The following is a 21,818-nucleotide window of genomic DNA, read 5'->3' on the forward strand; positions in this document are numbered from 1 at the left end:
CCCAAAAGACTCCACCCCAAAACTGCTAGAACTCATACAGGAATTCAGTAAAGTGGCAGGATATAAAATCAATGCACAGAAATCAGTGGCATTCCTATACACCAACAACAAGACAGAAGAGAGACAAATCAAGGAGTCGATCCCATTTACAATTGCACCCAAAACCATGATACCTAGGAATAAATTTAACCAAAGAGGCAAAGGATCTGTACTCATAAAACTATAAAATACTCATGAAAGAAATTGAGAAAGACACAAAGAAATGGAAAAATGTTCCACGCTCATGGATTGGAAGAACAAACATTGTGAAGATGTCAATGCTACCTAGAGCAATCTACACACTCAGTGCAATCCCCATCAAAATACCATCCACTTTTTTCAAAGAAATGGAACAAATAATCCTAAAATTTGTATGGAACCAGAAGAGACCCCGAATAGCCAGAGGAATGTTGAAAAAGAAAGGCAAAGCTGGCGGCATCACAATTCTGGACTTCCAGCTCTATTACAAAGCTGTCATCATCAAGACAGTATGGTACTGGCACAAAAACAGACACACAGATCAATGGAACAGAATAGAGAGCCCAGAAATGGACCCTCAACTCTGTGGTCAACTCATCTTCGACAAAGCAGGAAAGAATGTCCAACGGAAAAAAGACAGTCTCTTCAACAAATGGTGTTGGGAAAATTGGACAGCCACATGCAGAAGAATGAAACTGGACCATTTCCTTACACCACACACAAAAATAGACTCCAAGTGGTTGAAAGACCTAAATGTGAGAACAGGAGTCCATCAAAATCCTAAAGGAGAACACAGGCAGGAACCTCTTCGACCTCAGCCGCAGCAACTTCTTCGTAGAAACATCGCCAAAGGCAAGGGAAGCAAGGGCAAAAATGAACTATTGGGATTTCATCAAGATAAAAAGCTTTTGCACAGCAAAAGAAACAGTCCACAAAACCAAAAGACAACCCACAGAATGGGAGAAAATATTTGCAAATGACATATCAGAGAGAGGACTAGTTTCCAAAATCTATAAAGAACTTATCAAACTCAACACCCAAAGAACAAAAAATCCAATCAAGAAATGGGCAGACGACACGAACAGACATTTTTCCCGAGAAGACATCCAAATGACCCACAGACACATGAAAAAGTGCTCAACACCGCTCGGCATCAGGGAAATCCAAATCAAAACCTCAATGAGATACCACCTCACACCAGTCAGAATGGCTAAAATGAACAAGTCAGGAAACGACAGATGTTGGCGGGGATGCGGAGAAAGGGGAACCCTCCTACACTGTTGGTGGGAATGCAAGCTGGTGCAACCCCTCTGGAAAACAGTAGGGAGGTTCCTCAAACAGTTGAAAATAGAGCTACCATATGATCCAGCAATTGCACTACTGGGTATTTACCCCAACGATACAAATGTAGGGATCCGAAGGGGTATGTGCACCCCAATGTTTATAGCAGCAATGTCCACAATAGCCAAACTGTGGAAAGAGCCAAGATGTCCATCGACAGATGAATGGATAAAGAAGAGGTGGTATATATACACAATGGAGTATTATGCAGCCAGCAAAAGGAAAGAGATCTTGCCATTTGCAACGACGTGGATGGAACTGGAGGGTGTTATGCTGAGTGAAATAAGTCAATCAGAGAAACACATGTATCATATGACCTCACTGATATGAGGAATTCTTAATCTCAGGAAACAAACTGAGGGCTGCTGGAGTGGTGGGGGTGTGGAAGGGATGGGGTGGCTGGGTGATAGACATTGGGGAGGGTATGTGCTATGGTGAGCGCTGTGAATTGTGCAAGACTGTTGAATCACAGATCTGTACCTCTGAAACAAATAATGCAATATATGTTACAAAAAAAAAAGAAGAAGAAGATAGCAGGAGGGGACCAATGAATGGAGTAAATTGGAGGGGGAGACGAACCATGAGAGATGATGGACTCTGAAAAACAAACTGAGGGTTCTAGAGGGGAGGGGGGTGGGGGGATGGGTTAGTCTGGTGATGGGTATTAAAGAGGGCACGTACTGCACGGAGCACTGGGTTTTATGCACAAACAATGAATCATGGAACACTACATCAAAAACTAATGATGTAATGGATGGTGATTAACATTAACAATAAAATTTTTTTTAATTATTTTAGGTAGTAGAATTTAGGGTGAATCTTCCTTTCTTCTTTGAATTTTACTCAATTGTGCTTTTTGACAAGTGATGTGTCGTATTCCTAACTGTCCACCAAAGTCCTTTCTTACTTCCTGTCTGCACCATGGCTAAGTCATGTTTCCCAACCTCTCTTGTAGCTACACAGGACTATGTGACTACATTCTCTCCAGTAGTATATGAACAGGAGTAATGTTCAATTTCCACCAGGCATGATCTTTGAATTCTTTCATTCTCCTTCCTGTCTAGTGACCAGAGCCAACTTAGAAAGCATGCACTGTAGATGGTGGATGTGTCAGGCCAAATGTCTGAAAGTGTACAGAACAGAGCTATTCAACAGCCAGAAACACTCACATTGGTTGTGTCACATAAGAGAACAAAAGTTGCATTCTTTAAGCCATGTTATTGTGAGTCTCTTTACAGAGTATCCTATTCTTTTAGTATAATTAACATAAACCTGCATTATTTTATTTAAAAAAAGAATAATGAGCCATAATCTAAAAATAGAATCAAACCAGTCTAAAAAAACAAAAAACAAAACAAAAAACAAACCAAATCCAGGCAAAACTCCCAGCACATATGTCACAGACTCCAATGATTCTGGCAATAATCTAAGAACAAATGTGGCTGCCACCATCCTGACTAACATTGGAGGACAGATCTCACCAGCTGGTAGACTTAGAAGTAATGGCACCAAGTGGCCTCATGTATCTTCTGAACTGAATTCATCATTGAGACTTGTTTTGTTTGTTGGTTAAAGATAGTCTGGCTTATGATGTTTCAGATTATTCAAGAGAATGTTTCCTCTATATTCAGAAGGATAGTAGTCTCTAATATCATTATCCTTGCTACGCAACCAAATATTTAACTTGGTTTTAAGTGTATCAGTTGCATCTAGACAAGCCTGTGTTCTCTAAACCCTGTTTCATGGCATTTTGAAGATTAATTTTGACCATAGAACCTTTTCACATAGATTAATGAAACTCTTTTGTCCAGAACTCAATCTGGGAAACATCACCCATACACCATCCATTGTGTTTTTGACGTATTTGTGTAACTCTGCATCAGTGTACAGGGCTACTGAAGGCCAGTAAAATTCTTTGGATCATTTGGATCTAATCCTAGAATCAAAGTATTTATAGAAAAATGTCTTCTGAAAACTGGAAGGGGCCTCAAGAAGCCATTTGGTCCAGGGCTCTTCCAAGTAAGGCATCAAATATTTTTCTTAAACTTTTTAATTAAGCTACAAGATGACAGGTCTCCAGATTTTATTTATCACCACAGAGATAAATGGTTTTCAAATAATCACTGAGGAGAGAAACGTGGGAGGTTAAAATAAAAACTCTCATTTAGTACTCTTCACACATCTGCCCCGGAAAAATCTTTTTTGAACTCCAAAAAAAAAAAATTTTAGTTTTATGAAAGAACAAATTGGAATATGAAAGGCATGAGAATTCTAAATGTCTGGCTCATTTCCTCTCAAGAAATAAAAATCTTTCAACAACGTGTTTATAAGTTACAAGCCAGACACAAATACTAATTTCTCAGTCCAAAGATATCCAATTTCCATTATAATGCATTTAAATCTCTGCAAACTAAAGTGTTTTTAGAAACCATGCCAGTCAAAGATGTCTAAAACAATGTTGCCTGATTCTTTTCCGAAGTTAGCTTTATACCAATTAGCTATTATTTCTAGTGAGTACTCAGCCCCCGCAAAGATAACCATTCCACTCCCTTTATTCTTGACTATCTTATTAACTTTGACATTTTTTTCTTTTATGCATTAAGGTAGCAATAGCAGCACTATCAAATTCATCAAGTAGAGAAAGATACTTCCAACTTGAAATCTAATTAATTTTTCATGTTCATTATCTTTTAAGAGTGTTTCTTGCAAAAGGACATTATCTGCTCCTCTTCTCATGATAATTGATGCAGTTCTTCCCCCATCCTTTTATTTTTTCTAATAGGTGAGGAAAGACCTTTAATACTTACACTTACAATCTTGCCAATAACTTTTTAAAGGATAAGTATTAAATATGTCATTCAAGATGCATAATGTGTTACCAAAATCAGTTCCATTAGAATCAGAAACTCACTAAGGGGTAAGTTTAAAGAGTTTACCGAAGTATACTTGCCACTTTGTAAAGCACTGAATTATTAATATGAAACTCGGGGATGTGTATTCCTTTTCATAATTTTAAGAAATCATATAAACAAGAAAATTATTTTAGTGAAAATGTAACAAACAATATACTGAATATTTTTAAATGCAGGCTCCCAATTACAGATAGTAAACTAGCCTAAAGAATGAATGTAGGAAGAAAAGGGGTGTGTGTGTGTGTGTGTGTGTGTGTGTGTGTGTGTGTGTGTGTGTGTTTTGGGGAAGGAAAGGTAAATACTCCGGACCTACTTGATATACCTAAAGAACCAGCCGTGCATTAAAAAGAAATAAATAGTAAATAAATATTTTAAATATTTAAATAAATATTTTACATAAAATTTTAACAAATTTTAATGTTAGCATTAGAAAAGTAGAAGTAAGTGAAAGTTTGCCATTTGAAATTGGAACGATATACTTACCTAAGTACATCCACTAAAGGTACATCTGAGACTCTGAAGAGTCACTTCATTCATTCTCAGCTCATCTACCTGAAAGGGACAGACGCCTACCAGTCACTAAGAATGAGAGGACAGTCATAAATTGTCAACAAAAAGAAAAGAGACGTTTTCTATATCGGGAGAGAAGGGAGAAGTGGGACTGCTCTGTAAATAGGAACACATCACAAGTCATGTCCCTCCTCAGGATACACTGAGTCTCAGAGAAATTACTAGTCCAGACCAATGCAGGCTGCCTAGAAAGTCAGAAACAAAGAGAAGGTCAGAAGCAAAGCTTAATAAGACTTATTAAAGCATAAACAGAATTTTATTCACTTTTCATGCTCACTCTTTTTTAATCAACTATGATGTTGTAGATGCTAATCCTTTCCTTCCTTGGGTAGAATGTGTTGCCTTGAGTTACAGTCTCAGTAATGGAAGCACACTCACTCACACTTGGGAATCAACAGAGTATATTAACAAATTGAAACCATAGCTTTTGTCTAATGAGTGGAATTTTTCTCTGTGAAAATCGGGCTAGTTCATTAACTAGGATCGAAACCATATACTCAGCTCCATTAGGCACATGTCTATTCAACTGAAATATCCAGCCCCAAAAGACAGTGAAATGCATGTAATATGGACAGAACAATTCTGAGGTTTCATTTAAACATTTACCTTTGGTTCTCTACTCAGATATAGATTTTTAAATGTTAGAATATCAAAGGGAACAAGAAAACTCCTAACAATAAGAAAAGGAAAAAAATGGCAAAAGGAAACTAGAAAATTTGAAATTTTTACCTCAATTAATCCAAGTCTCATCATTGAAGGAGAACAGGGTGTTGCCAATTTTCTGGAGAATTTACATGGCAGGACCCCTGTGGATAATCCACAGTCCTATGCCTAAGAATTCACTTGAAAAACAAAACTGGCTCCCAGCAGGCATGCCTACATTTTAAAGCTGATTTAGAACATAATTTTAATGCTTTCTGAAATTACAGGTTTTTATGCATTTGTCCTAGCTTTAGCTATTTACATCTCAATTCTTTTTCTCTATCAGAGGGAAAAAAATGTAAGCAAAATTTGAAGAAGGAGGCTAAAAGGTGAGCTGTTTCACAGAGGTGCATATGCTAACATTGACCTGGTCATGACCCCCTGCGCTGTACAATTTGAAGAGCGAATAAAATGAGTCTCTTCTCAACAGATGAGCCTTCAAGTGCATTCTGAATAAACCCAATCATGACACTGTCATCTTCTCCACTTAGTCTCCGATTAGATACTCAGGGTTTAAATGATCACCTTTCCTTCGGAAGGTGCGTACTCTTTCCTCGTCTGTGTTTGTGGATACCTTCTTAAGGGGAGCTCATTTCTGTGTCCTACAAAAGGGGTTCTGCTTGCCTGATCACTATCATCATTAAGCATTTATGAGGCACTTTAGGCTTATTTACTAGAGCTCATGATATCCCTATAAGATAGGTTGGTGTAATGGTCTTCTTATAAATGAGAAAATAGAGGTTAAGTAACTTAGCCAAGGTCACACAGATAATTTGGCTGAAAGACTCAAAGTCCCTGACTTACTGTTTAGTACACAAGTGAAAACTCTTGAGTGGCATAAAAAGTTATCTGTTTCAGAACTTCACATCTCAACTGCCACTGAACATGAATAATGAGAGAGTTTTGGTTTTTGGCTTTTTGGTTTTTTGTTTTTGTTTTTGTTTTTGCTCTACCCCTGTGGCTGATGGCATTGCTTTGGTGGATCTGTGATGCCAGGGCCAGTATCTCTATAGTTCTTTTGGTCTTTCCTTCTTAGTCTCAAGATTATAGCTCCGGTTCCAGGCAATATGTCTGCATCCAAGACAATAGAAAGAGGAGAAAGTGTTTTACCAGTCTTGTCTTTCCCTGCCAGGAAAGCAAAAACTTTCTCAGAAAATCCCCAGTACAGTTCTACTAATAGAACTTTGGCAAGGAGGCTGATATGAACATCTAATATTCTATTGTCTTTCATGGGAAACAATAAAAAAGAAAGAGACTGAGAAGGACAATTGTGCCAGCCTACTAATGGCATCTGCCACAGTTATTTACAGTACAAAATTTTCTGTTGAATATTCATTTGCTAAGTATTGTTTGCTTCCACCACACTCTAGCATTTGTCAACAAGGCAGTGGAAGTCAACTCTTAATTAAAAAAAAAAAAAAAAAAACTGGGACAAAAACTTGTGAGTTGGGAAAATTTTATCCATTAATTTAATTTGGTGAAAGGGAAATTTTATGAAGCTAGCTAAATTTTGGTGGCTTAAACCTACAGTCCAGCTTATTGCATTCTAATGAAATTTGAAAATTACTATTGTAGTACGAGTAGCCACACATTTTCCAGAATCCATGCCTCATTCTTTGTGTTAGTCTCCAACAGATATGTCTCCTTCATTTTCCTCTTTGTTTATCCAAATCTTAGCACTTAACTCACAGCTCAGTAACTTATTTGGCATACCAAACAACTCTATCCTGCTGGGATATTCACCACCTGCTATTGGGAGCATTTACTGTGAAGACTCATGATATAATTTCTCATGTACATTTGTTACACATCCCCAAAATGTGTGACCTCTCTTCTGTTTTGTATGTATATAGAACAAAAGCTAACATTTATTGAGCACTCCATATGTGTCAGTTAAATAATTTACACATTTTATCTTCTTTAATTCTATGAGACCAGAATTATAATTATCCACAATTCATAGATGAGTAATTAAGTCCAGAGAGGTTAAGCAACTCACTCAAAGACAAATAGGTAGCAAGTGATCCAGCTGGGATGCAAACCCAAGCAGTCACTCTTAATAATTCTGGGGTTTTCCCCTCAGCTTTATGGAGATATTATTTACATATAAGCTATACAGTATGATGATTTGGTACACGCAAATACTGCAAAATGGTTACCAGAGTAAAGCTAACTAACACCTCATCCTTTCACATAATTATCATTTTTGTGTGTGTATGTATGTGTGTGGTGATAACATTTAAGATCTACTCTCTTAATAACTTTCAATTGTATAATATAATCTCATGAATTATAGTTAACATGCTGTATATCACATGTCAAGAACTTATTCATCTTCTAGCTGGAAGTTTGTACCCTTTGACCAACATCACCCCATTTCCCCCACTCCAAGCATTTTACAATGGAAGGAGGGAAGGAAGGAAGGGAGGGGGAAAGGGAAGAAAAAAAGAAATAGTTGGGTGGGGAAGTAGTAGGAAAGAGAAAGGCAAGCAGGCAGATGTGGATTTACTGTGGGGCTAATGAAATTTAAGCTTCAGAGCCTTCAATTTCCCAAGTACTTGAATGAGGTCCTAGAAATATGTGGGTTTTTTAACTTGGTGAAATTTTTAAGATATTTTAACTGCAATGAGTTGAGATCTCTCTTTTTATTCTTATTCTAACTTCATTATACTTGCCCTCTTGTTGAGGGACATTGGAGTGGCCATGGGTAATTTTGGATCCAGCTAAAGGTAAGCTGAGTTGAAGGAATACTGAGTTTGGATTCAGCAGGATATATTTATGTACTGTGTACTCACTTGCATTTGAGTTGTGATTTTTAGTGGTTACAGACTGAATGTATGTGCCCCACCCAACTTTGTATGTTGAAATCCTAACCCCAGTGTGATAGGATTAGGAGATGGGGCCTTTGGGAGATGATAAGGTCATGAGGGTGAAGAAGATCAATGTCATTGCAAGAAGAGACACAAGAGTGATGATCTCTCTCTGTTATGTGAGGACAGAAGGTGGCCATCTATAAACCAGGAAGAAAGTTCTCACCAGAACCCACCCTGCTGGAATGCTGACTGTCAGATTTCCCAGCTTCCAGGACTGAGACATAAATTTCTGTTGTTTACAAGCCACCCAGACTATGGTAGTTTGTTATAGCGACCTGGATAGACTAAGACAGAAATTGTTCTGAGCTGTCAATAAAAAGATACCAATTTCCATTAATTGTGCTAGAGAAAAGGACGAATTTTGTCCTCTCTGTCTATAGAACAATACTGCAAAACCTTTGTTGAATAAAGAGGCAATTAAAGAGCATGTAACCAAAAATGTAGGAAAAAAATGTTACAGAGGTGCATCAGAGGAACACTTTCATAATAAAAAAATCAAGTGTCAAAAAAAAACAGAGGATAAATTCATAAAGAGATATTTTTCTGAACCATATGATGATTGTGGGGGTTCCTAGCTTTCAAAAATTATAACTTGTTATAATTTGCTTTTTAATTTTGGAGAAATATTAATTTCATATTCACAGTATTTTTTATTCTTTTTCTTAAAGAGGCTCCAAAACTACCTAAGCTTCAGGACTCCATGGAACATGGTTCTGTCCCTGAAGGAAGCAAGGAAGTCAACACCATCCACCAGCAGCTCTTTAAACCACAAACAATACAAACAATGTGTACATTTGTATGAAAGACTACAGGTGTGAGCAGTGAAGACATCAGTCAGGGTGGTGAGAAAAGCAACCCTTCCGTGGGATGATCACTATGGAAACTTCTGTTTAAAGCCTCTGTGGATCTCAGGTTACCTAGTTCCATTATGGAGAAGCAGGGTCAGAAAGAAGGGGGCACAGAATATTTTATTCACTGAGCTTTTGAAGATACTGAATATTTGCCTATCTATAACTTTAAGTGCAGAATCAAATAGAGCAATATTAGTACAGTCATGACAATAGGCAGAATAAGAAACAAAAGTGTTAAAGCAGCTAAGAAGAGTTCAGCTTCTAAAGCAGGGATGATGAGCACTCTCAGCAAGACAAAATGGCATCAGTGATCAGAGCAGAGAACAACATGCGAAGATCAGACACAAAAGGACACGTGACAACAGGAGGGTGAGCAAGGAGGGCTCAGAGAAAGTTTGAAGGAATGAGAGCCTGACACTGATGTGGCCCCCATCGCTTAAGCATCGTTCTATCCTCACTTCCCATCTGAGGGTCTGTGGAGCTAAACAGAAGAATGGGAATGTTGCAGGGCTAAGTAACCCAGTTGGGTTGAGTTCATCGTCACTCTGGCTGATTCGAGAGCTAACTAGAAAAAAAAAAAAGGGATTAAAAAAAAAACAACAACAACTGCATTAGAAGGAATGGGAAAGACACTGGAAATGCTGAGGGAGAGATATCAGAGGAGAAGGACAAGTAAGAAAGAAAGCTGGGTCTGTGGCAAAGGGAGGAGGGAGAGACTCATGCACTGTTCCAGCTCCAGGGCTGGTCTCCTAGGGCTAGAGCCCACACCTCTGCTTCTACCATAGGACAATGGCTGGGTGAAGAAGAGTATTCATGAAGTTGGACTCCTGGATGAGCCAGAGCCCAGAGGCAACCAGTGATTTTCTACTAGAAGGCAGGGCAAAAGAAACCAGATAACTTGGAATGAGGTGTCGGCTTGGAGTGAGATGCCCCAATGATAAGGATAATAGTAATTGCTTGTGTGAACTGACTGTGTGTCATGGACCAGATGTTAGGTTAAGCACCTTACAAACATAATTGCATTTTATGTTCACAGTGCTCTGAAGCAGGTATAAATATAGTATTTCTATTGTAGAAGTAGAGAACATTCAGGCTTAGAAAACTTAAGGAATATGCCCAGGGTCTCAGAGCTGGTAATTGGTGAAATTTTTAGGGCGGTCTTTCTGAAAAGAGAGTTCGGGTTCTTTAAAACCACATCATAGTGCCTACTATTTGGAAATAAATACTCAACTCTAACTCAAATTAGAAGCAAATAACCTCCATTTGTGGTTTTGCTCACTTAAAGCTGCAGATAAGATGTCATTCCATCTCTTTTCATTTTTCTGCTTTTTTTTTTCATTCACCCACGTACATCTGTGTCTGCAGAGAAGGCATTTCACTGCCTTACTTCCTTCCTCAAGTAGAAAACATAGCAGTCAATTCTGATTACTTCTTTCTTTCAGGTCTCTTGTTAGAAGTATTCAGATCCCGGTACCAATCTCCTAAATTAGTGGTACAGCCAAAATGAGAGTCAGCTTGTTGACCATATTTTGTATCCCATTCTCAGAGGGTCATGAGCTGTGTTCCATCAGCGAGCACCCAGTGAATTTCAGCATTCCCTTAGAATCCATGTTTCAAATCATTCAGTATGCTCCTTTGCATGCAGACTAAAGATAACGGTGCTGTTGTTTAAATGTCAGTATCTTGCCAGTTGTGCACATTTACACACTTATAAAAAAATAGTTAAGGCACTAATTTCCCTTAGGAATTAATGGTCCACAAAATTTCTTGTTTTGGCTTGAAACAGTTTGAGTTAGAAGCCACTAAATTTCTCTTTATCCTTCTATAACTTCAATTATCTAACGTTGGCATATCATTTTTACCATATAATGTGTAGGTTATCTCCCAAGCAGAATACATTAAGAATTTTTATAATAAAGAATTTAAATTTCTTAAAAAATTAAAAATTTAGATTTTATTTATTTATTTGAGAGAGAAAGTAAAAGCATCAGTGGGGGGAAGGGCAGAGGGATAAGCAAACTCTCTGCTGAGTGGGGAGCTTAACATGGGGCTCAATCCCAGAACCCCAAGGATCATGACCTGAGCCAAGGTCAGATGCTTAACCAACTGAGCCACCCAGGCACCCCATGACATAACATTTTTAAGGGCTATCATAAAAGCAAGTTTAGATACATCCATGAAATCACTGTTTTGAAAACAGTATTGATCTCATGTTAAAAAAAAAAAAAGAAAGAAAGAAAGAAAAGAAATTTAGCAAACCTGGCAAATCATAAACCCTTGAAGCAGACAGTTCTTCTCCAAACTTCTGGTGAATTCTAACCTAGATGTTTCAACTATTTAGAATATATTTAAGATCGTGCTACATAGGAAATGTATTTTTTTACCATATGACTATTAAGTAGCACTTCTAGGCTCCCATGTTATTTTAGACATTAACACTATGGGAGCTCTTGTGAAGGGTTTGCTTTGTACAGTTTCCAGATCTGGGAGGAAGCAAGCCAACACAGGAAATGTATGTGTCCTAAGTAAAGAGCAATGGTCCCTGGCTGCCTTTGTCTTAGATCTGTGAGCAAGTGACTGGGACCATTTTTAATCCTTGGGTTTGGAATCACATAGGTCTGATACTGACATTGAACAAGATATTTCACCTCTGTGAGTTTCAATTTCTCATTTGTAAAATGGGGATCATAACTGCTAGTAGAGCACTAAATACTCTGTGTATAGAGCACAGAGCTATGGACCATCCTATAGGACATCTCTTCTTGAATGTCCCTCAGGCACTTCAAACCCCAAAGTGAATTTATCAACCCCACCACCACTCCTGTCCCATTCCAATCACTCAAATTGAAATCACAGGGACCATCACTGACTAACCCCTCTCCCCCAGCTTCCATATTTAATTGGACCTGCAAATGCTGCCTCAGCTACCTCCTTAATATATTGCATCTCATACAAAGATGGAGCAGGGTTTCCAAGGAATTCTTAGAAAAAACGTTAACATCTACTCCATTTCTTGGCCCCTTTTCTCACGCTATAAAAACCCAGGAACCTCATAAATTACAAAGTTCGCCACATACATTCATTCCCCAGCACAAAACTTCACTGATAGAGTTATTACCTCAAAGTGTCCCCTTGGTGACAGTATAAAAAAATGATAAGACAACTTCCAATTCCATTCAAAGCCACCAAAGATAATCATCCACAGAGCACTGACAGCCTCCTCACGCCACCCTAGCACACAGATATAATGTAGTAGGATAACAGAAACACTTTGAAAAGCTTACCAATGTGTTTTCTCCCCTTGGTAATTGTTATGGGTTGAATTGTGCCTTCACTATCCCCTCCAAATTCATACGTTGATATCCAAAACCCCAGTACTTCAGAATGTGACCTTATTTGCACATAGGGACATTAGAGAGGTAATCAAGTTACAAGGAGGTCATTAGGTGGGCCTTAATCCAATATGACAGGTATCCTCATAAGAAGAGGAAATTTTATGGGAAGAGGGAAATGATGGGAAGGCATAGGGAGAAGACTGCCCATCTACAAGCCAGGGAGAGAAGCGTGAAACAGATTCTCTCTCACAGCCTTCAAAAGGAACCAACACCACCCAATGTCTTGACTTCAGAGTTCTGGCCGCTAGAGATGAGAGATTTCTGTTGTTGAAGCCTCCTGGCTTGTGGGACTTTGTTATAGCAGCCCTAGCGAACTAACGCAGATCCTTCCCCTATAGCCCTTACTCCCTTCCTGCAGCCAGGGAAGGGGTAGGTAAGGACCTCCTAGGGAAGAGGAAGGTGGAATCTAGAGCCACTCATCAGGCTGAAAGGAAGGAGAGAGCCCACCAAGAGTCAAGGAAAGAGCTGAGTTGGGGAAGACAGAGAGGAGGAAAGAAAAAGAAAGAAGAGAGAGAAGAAAAAAAGAGGAGAAAATTCAGGAATATCTTAAATGTCTACCACCTCTCATCTCAGAGTTGAACTTCTATGGAGGGGTGCAGTAGAAACACCCCTTACAAGTGTTCTCCTCACTTCTCTAGAAATTTGCAAGCCCCTTACAGAAGCCTGAGGTTCTCACGATGCCAGATCACTATGAGATGGGAGAAGTGGATGGAATCGGCTGGTAGGTAGCTATCTAGGAAGCTGTCTAGCTTCTAGGTAGATGGATGGAGCTAGGAGTCCTGATTCTCCACAGTCCAGGGATCCAGAAGTCTGTATGCTCGGGGGGGGGGGGGTGAGGAGTGGGGGCAGTACACAAGTACTGAGCCAAGTTGTGGACTAGGAAAGGCCCGGGTCAGGACAGAGCCCACGGGGTGGGGAACCTCATCACCCCTGACTAAGCAGTGGCGGCCAACACAGTGCCCAAAGCACAAGGCAGCACCAGCCACACATCTGTGGACACCCACTTACTTGCTCAATGATCAGATGCAATGAAACATCTCAGAGAATGCAGACAGAATGGACACTAGATCAAACAAAGGTCCCTCCAGTGTTCCCATGCGGACGCTTAAGCGTCTACTTGTACGCATATGGCATCTTTGTAGAACAGAGGCAAGAGAGGCCTTTCTGTGTTGAAAGAAACAGATGGGAAGTTTGAACTTTGGACAAAGTGCTTACCAACATCATAAACCCTGTTCTTATACCCAACAATACTGAGCTGTATGTCACTGGCAAGTTGAAGTTTTTGCAGCCATCATTAGGAAGGGGGCTTTGAGGTAAAGCAAATGTGGCTATAAGATCATTACTACTTTTATCTTGCACATCTGAACTGTAGTTAGGCAAGTTCTACCCCGACCTCACCCCATTAGATAATGAGCCTGGCGTGACAGTCAGGGAACTTCAATTATATTTTTAAAAACCACACTAGAATGAGTGACTCTCTTTACTCATTGAATATAGTGCTGTCGTGTGCAAGCAGATGCCACATGAGGCTCTAGAGGGGACGGAAGGATTGCCTAAAGGAGCAGATCTGGAAGACTGGCCAACGCACAATGGTCACTGCTCGGTGGGTGCCCAGAGCAAAGTTCCCACTGCACAGGGTGACATTCTTCCTCCAACCCCGCTCTCTGGCGTAAAGTGCTGTTTTTCAGAGTCCTGAATCCTTCTTAAAAGGTTTCAAACCTAAGCTGGAAAGAGAAGTGTCCTGTACTGGGGGCAGGGGGCAGATAGGGTGGGATAAGCCAGACATGAGATAATCTCCACTGTCAGAGTCGATGGCGCTTACGGTTTGCAGCATTGTCCTAGCATCCTGTGCAGCAAGTGCGCATCTCATCTCTATTCAGGGAGTGATACTGAGTATTATGTAGCTTGAAAGCTTGAAGTGAATTTTCTGGGTGGTTAATAAGCTATCTGCACGAGTATTAATGAGCAGTGACCTTGCACGGAAACAAATGCTTCCTAAGTGTTTGTCTCTCCATGACGGCTCTCCTACTATAGAGTTTTGCCTCTGCACTTTCCCAGATGATTGTCATTGGCCGGCATGTCTACCTGGCAAAACCACACATGCTAAGCGGGTATGCCAGATGTGCGCTCAGATGGCCTTTAGAAGCCACGCGTGAAGGATGTGAACAATGGACACTAGATCAAACAAAGGTCCCTCCAGTGTTCCCATGCGGACGCTTAAGCATCCCTCTGGGAGGTGTGCTTTGACTTTCCTCACTGCTCAGCAGGTACCTACAGACCGCACGGCTGGTGTAGCTGCAGTGATTTTAAACCAGTGGGGGATGGGTGTTAAGGATTCTCCAACACTTGTTGTATTGAGCACTGGGTGTTCTTGTAAGTGATGAATCACTCAATTCTACTCCTGAAACCAATATTACACTCTATGTTCACTAACTAGAATTTAAGTAAAAATTGGAAGAAAAAAATAAATTTAAATAAACAGATGGGCCTGATTGTTTTAGTGAGCAGTCAATGTATGCCACGCACTGTCCTAAATGCCAACAAACTGAAACACAGCAGAGAACAACATAAAACTGGATACTCTCATATACTCTTTAGAGATTACTTACAGAAAATTCTGAAGAGCCCGGATGTAAAATGTCAAAGCTACATACTGCCCTGAAAAATTATCCACAGAAAATTCTGAGTCTACATTTATAGGAGACTGACAGAGGAGAATAAGAATATTTAGAATATGCAATGAACATATGCATACACACATTTATATGTAACATGTACATAAACACTCACACACTACAAATAACAATAGCCAACTTTTATTAAGTGCCATATTCCCTGAAGTGATTGCGCTGCATTTGTTTTTAAAATTGATCTCCACAGCAATCCTATTCATTAGGTGGTAGTATTAACTCCATCTTCTATACGAGGCTCTAAGAAAATTGCCTAAAGTCATGTTGCAGCTGAAACGTGGTGAATCTACTATTCAGACCCAGGACTATCTAACTGACATCAAAAGGAATGCTCTGATCCGCCCCCCTCATACATTTTTGTCTTTGAAAATACTGCACAAGAGACTCTGGAATATAGTATAATATAGACTTTAAACCAGCTAATTATCCAAATTTTCTGAGCACGTTTATAAAATTGGGCTTCACTCCTAGAGATTCTAACTGGGTGGACCTGGCCTGAGCTTGCAAATCTATAAGTTTAAAAAGCTACCCACCCAATTCTAATAACCATTCAAGTTAAGAAGTCATTGCTGGAAGAGCTGTAGAGACAGGGTTGACACAGACCAACAGGAGAACATGCTGGAAAATATCCACATTACTTAGAATCATTTGAACCATTAATTCAGAACACACACACACACACACACACACACACTTACACACAAGCCTAGAATCCTAAAATATCTTAACCAATAAAATTCACTAGGGGGAAAAGAAGTCACCTACCCAATCTGCTATATGATAAGCAGAAAGTCACTAAAAACTCATTGGCTCTTGGGCTATGAAAATAGTTGATCTCTTGTGCCTTGAATACTAAAAGGCATAGACTCATCAGATAGGTTTTTTTCCTAAATTGTTTTCTCCTGAGATTCTCCTGCTGAGAATCCCTAGGCTGGGTGTCCACAGACTGAGATGAACTTTAAGACTGTCAGTAAGGACAAGACTCTGCCAGAAGTTAGCGTTACAGGGGCACCCATACTATCTACATAAAACTGGAAGAACAGGAATTGCCTTTTGCATGTTTTTGCTACTAACCCCGATGCCTCAGGTAATGCCCTGCATGTGGTGAGTAATAAAGAATCCTTGTGCACTTGAAGTCTCACCCTCTTGCTTCTCTTGGAATTCATTCTCCTGAATCCACATTTCCCATCAAAGACTAGAGTAACACTTTACAAAGAAAGAGAACTGATTATCCAAGATTAAGACATGATTCTTCCTTAGCCGCAAAGCTGAGTCTCTGGTTTATTAACTGTGTCTAGTCCCCACCCACAGTGTTGCCCTTAAATCCCAGGATAACGTGGTATGGGTTCAAATCATTTTAGGGGTGGGAGGCAGTCTCTAGTTGCTTAATTGTCTATGTAGAAAAGATATCCAAAGTTCCTCGGTGTTGTCTATCATGTGCATAAAAGTAAGAAAATGAAATGCGTTTGTTGTCATAGCCACTGTCACTGAGCCACTTCCAGCGACACTGTTTCTCTTCGTGTGTCGCTGGAAGACAAGATAAAAACAAAAATGTATAAAGGTATTTTGAGTCTTTAGTTGAACTTAATTTGAGCGCTATTGTTTCTCTACTCAAACATCTCATTAACGAAAGCACCATAAACGTCAAATGTCAACTTTGAAAACTGTTATACAAGCACCAGTCATTGTTGTTCTAACTCCTTTGGCTTGTCAAACTCAGAAACCCTGCCGCTTACTCCCTTACTCTTTCCTCTCTGCTTCATTTGTCATGCGCGCGCACACACACACTCACAGCTCACTCCTCTGCAGTGCAACTTGTCACAGTGAAGGACTCTCCCATTCATAGAACACCCTTGTCCCTGTCTTCCCTCCACTTACTCTGCCTTCCCGTTCTGTCCCTTCTCCTCTTCCCAGTGAGACTGCAGAGTTCAAGGAGAGATGACACAAAACTCTGACTCTAATAGGAAGTGAATTTCTGAGACAGGGTAGCTTAAAAAACAGGTGCCTTTTGGTCACCAGATCTATGCGGGACCCATGGAAGAGTGTCTGACTCCATCTCCATAACTGTACCTAATGTGAAATCAGGGGTTGAAATCATTTTCTAGATGACGTAGTTGCCCTTTGGAGGAAAAAAAATAATCTTTTATATTAGAGAAAAATATCCCCTTGGAGTTAAGCGGATCACTATCCCAATTTTCTATTCCATAAGGCAAGGCTCCGAACTGATGGCATTACCTCTGGGGGCCTGGATGCTGATGGCTCTTGCCCAAACATGCTATGATAAATATATAAATGGACTTGAACCCCTCCCCTAGCATTATGTGACATGACAGAAAGAAGGCAACAGATGAAGCAAGTATAATTCCATTGCCAGAGAAAAGATCTACAATTATTATCTCTTGTCCTAAGAATATTCTAAAATTTACACCAGAGTTTATCACTGAACAAACGTATTGAGCACTGAGGATGGTCAGGAAACGTGCTGGGTCCTGGGGCTGCAGCAGAGGTTAATACAGAATAGACACCACACTTGTCCTTCTGGGGCACCTCCTAGCCGTTGACGAAGCAGAAGGACGATTACACAAATCATAAAGTTCAAGGGTGGTGAGTGTGGTAATGGGAAAGTTCGGGCAGTGACAGGCACAGAAGGCAACGGCAGCTGACCCAAGGCCTGAGGCGAGTGAAGTCTCTCAGCAGAAATGACCCCTGAGCCAAGACACAGGAGTTTACTGGGCACAGAGAAAAGCAACTGTGAAGGCCCAGAGGTCAAAATGAGCTTGGTGTCTCTGAGGGCCCAGAGAAAGCCAGCGTGGCTGGACGAGGAGAATAAGGGAAGGGCCGTGGACTTGTGGAGGGGCCCACCCCCCGCAGGAACAGGGGTCCTGTTGCTGGTCAGTCCCTCATTGATCTCTGGTTGAAATCCCTACCCGCCATTTCCCATCCCGGTGTTCCACACCCTTTCCTTACTTCCCAACATCTCCCTCACTCTCAGGGCAGTGAAGAGTCTTGCCTCTTCCTACACTGAGGCCCAAAATGGTTCTGTGTGTTCCTTTGACTCCCTGTCCTGGTCTCCCACCTGAGAAGAAGAGGAACAGACAGGCGGCCAGTCTGAGAAGCAGGCACTGAGCACCTACGGGTTCTAAGCCTTGTGCTCGGAACTAAGGGGGGACACGTGTGGGAGGACGTAGCAATGTTTAAAGCTACGACAAAGAGCCCTCATAGCTGCCTCTCCCCTGCAGTGGAGTCTCCCCTGCAGTCTTGGGAGGGATCACAACCCTGGATCCCCCAAGGGGGCAAGGATCCCCCGCAGATCTGTCCGGCACTAACTCTTTCTCCCTTTCCCCCCTTGTCAGACCTTCCCATTCTGAAGCGGCACGGGTCAGCGGAGCAAGGAGACACAAACATAAGGTGGAAGGAAGCGTGTGTTTTTTTATGAAAAGCAGCAAGACAGAAAAGGATGAGAGGCCAAGCACAGAGGACAGCAAGGGCAGACCTTGCCCTGGCCACTGAGGAGCTCTGAGGTCTCCCCTGCCCGGCACAGCAGAGTAGGGGAGTCACAGGAGCTCAGGGAGCCAACGATAACAAAAAAAACAAGCAAGCCAGGTAGCTTGGTTAGTGCTTTCCAGAATGGGGTTACAGTAACAGAAAAGATTTAGACAACTCACAGAATCGCCTGAAACAAGGGAGCAAGGGGTACCACCCATCCAACAGAGGGAAATATTAGTAGAAGTTGTATTGACTGACCCTTCCATTACAAATGGCCTGACAAGCCAACGCCAATGTCCTTAAGCAAATCAGAGACCTCATCGAGAGTCCGTATTTCTCCATCCTGCAGTGCAGTTCTCCTCCACATGGCTTTATTCTTGGCTTCCACGTGGTGGCAAGATGGCCCCTCAGCACGTCCAAGACTACAGCGTCTTGGCTTCGAATTCCACAGAAAAGAGCACTTGCCTTTCCTCACCAGATGATAACTTCCAGAACTCTTACTCTGTGCCAGCCACTGATCTCAGAGCTGTCCTTATGTTAACTCACTTGATCTGCACAACAATCCTATATTATCCTGAGACAGGGAGGAGGGAGGTTGCTTCCCCGAGGTATTCATCCAGCTAGTGATGGAGGAAGTGTTTGGGCCCAGGAGTCAAAACCCAGAGTCTGGACTCCTAACCACTGTGCACACTGCCTTCCGGTGCTATTGGTGGATGGAAGTGGGTCTCTTGGACTGGACGCTGTGACTAGCCAGACTTGAATCCCACATCACACAGTGCTGGGAGCCGACTGCCTGAACCCCGGGCTCACAGTGGAAGGGCAGTTGGTGACCCAGGGGAAAATCAGGGTGCCACCAGCAGGATGAACAGAACAACAAGATGCCCACCATGAAGTATACAGAGTGCTGCTTGCCCATGCCTCTGATCCCATTCCCCCCCCCAATCTTCCCTCTCTCTCTTCCATCTTCCGTCTTACCCTCTGTCACCTAATTCATAACAACACTAAGTACACTGTGTAACAAATACATGGACAGAGCATTAACTAAAACAAAGTCCTCAGTCTCACACAGCTTACCTTCTAGAAGGGGGAGCGACCCACAAAATGCAAATATATGATATTCATAGGTGCCATGAAGAAGCGTAAAACAGGGTAAGGGGACAGAGAATGTCAGAGGGAAGAAGGAGCGCCATTCTATATGGAGTGACCAGCGAATGTCTCTTGGCTGAGGGAACATTGAAGCAGAGGTCTGAATAAGGTGAAGGGGGTAGTGAGCCATGCAGATTCTGGAGGGAGAGAGATGGCCCATCTATCTGCGGGAAGGGCAAGTAGAAATAGGCCCTGATGTGGTTTTGATTTGTATTTCTCTGATGCCAAGTGATGTTGAGCATTTTTTTCACGTGTCTGTTGGCCATTTGTATGTCTTCTTCGGAGAAATGTCTGTTCCTGTCTTCTGCCCATTTCTTGACTGGATTATTTGTTCTTTGGGTGTTGAGTTTGATAAGTTCTTTATAGATTTTGGATACTAGCCCTTTATCTGATAAAATATTTGCAAAAATCTTCTCCCATTTTGTAGGTTGTCTTTTGGTTTTGTCGACTATTTCCTTTGCTGTGCAAAAGCTTTTCATCTTGATGAAGTCCCAAAAGCTCATTTTTGCCTTTGTTTCCCTTGCCTTTGGAGATGTGTCTAGCCAGAAGATGCCGCAGCTGAGGTCGAAGAGGTTGCTGCCTGTGTTCTCTTCTAGGATTTTGATGAATTCCTGTCTCACATTTAGGTCTTTCATCCACTTTGAGTTTATTTTTGTATATGGTGTAAGAAAACGGTCCAGTTTCATTCTTCTGCATGAGCCTGTCTAATTGTCCCACACCAGTGAGAACGGCTAAAATTAACAAGTCAGGAAACAATAAATGTTGGTGAGGATGCAGAGAAAGGGGAACCCTCTTACACTGCTAGGAATGCAAGCTGGTACAGCCACTCTGGAAAACAGTATGGAGAATCCTCAAAAAGTTGAAAATAGAGCTACCCTACGACCCAGCAATTGCACTACTAGGGATTTACCCCAAAGATACAAGTGTAGGGATCTGAAGGGGCACATGCACCCCAGTGTTTATAGCAGCAACGTCCACAAGAGCCAAACTATGGAAAGAGCCCTGATGTCCACTGACAGATGAATGGATAAAGAAGAAGTGGTGTACATATGCAATGCAATATTACGCAGCCATCAAAAACTGAAATCTTGCCACTTGCAACAATGTGGATGGAACTACTAAAGGGTATTATGCTAAGCAAAATAAGTCAATCAGAGAAAGACAGTTATTTGATTTCACTCATGTGGATTTAAGAAACAAAACAGAGGAGCATAGGGGAAGGGAGGGAAAAATAAAACAAGACGTAATCAGAGAGGGAGACAAACCATAAGAGACTCAACCATAAGGAACAAACTGAGGGTTATGGAGGGGATGGGGGTGGGGGGCTGAGGTAACTGGGTGATGGACATTAAGGAAGGCACTTGATGTGATGAGCACTGGGTGTTATATGCAATTGATGAGTCACTGAACCCTACCTCTAAGACTAGTAATACACTAGATGTTAATTAATTGAATTTAAATTTTAAAAAAAGGTAAAGACAATCCATTTTTAAAAATTCATATGGTACCACACTTCAAATATCTAAAATATGCTAAAAATAAAATATTACAAATATTTCACAAAAAAAAATGAAAGGATGCCTGACCGGTTCCCAGGGCAGAGGGGAGCCAGGGTGGCTGGAGGGCAGTGAGAAGGGGAAGAGGCACGAAGTGATGTCTGGAGAGCTTCTTCCAGGCTCACCTCAGCCACTGCTGCAGCCTCTGTATCTAAACTGATAGCCAGAACCCTGATCTCTTTCCAAAAGGGGTAATCCCTGTTTCCCGCTACCTCAATACAAAAGTCACAGCCACATCTCAAACTTAGCATGCTGAAATGAAAATCATCCCCGTTGGC

General features: G+C 41.2%; 1 long non-coding RNA gene across 1 annotated transcript in view; it reads right to left on the bottom strand.

Moving 5' to 3' along the window:
- LOC141373058 (uncharacterized) overlaps positions 1-21,818 on the bottom strand; it is a 206,381-nt gene that overhangs the window by 47,740 nt on the left and 136,823 nt on the right. The window contains exon 5 of the long non-coding RNA XR_012378689.1: positions 4,755-4,823. This is a non-coding gene — a long non-coding RNA (uncharacterized lncRNA). The remainder of the gene's footprint in view (positions 1-4,754; positions 4,824-21,818) is intronic.

This window comes from Callorhinus ursinus, unplaced genomic scaffold (genome assembly GCF_003265705.2).
Source record: "Callorhinus ursinus isolate GAN/ISIS: 27379988/994484 unplaced genomic scaffold, GSC_fseal_2.0 scaffold7, whole genome shotgun sequence".
NCBI classification, from domain to species: Eukaryota; Metazoa; Chordata; class Mammalia; order Carnivora; family Otariidae; genus Callorhinus; species Callorhinus ursinus.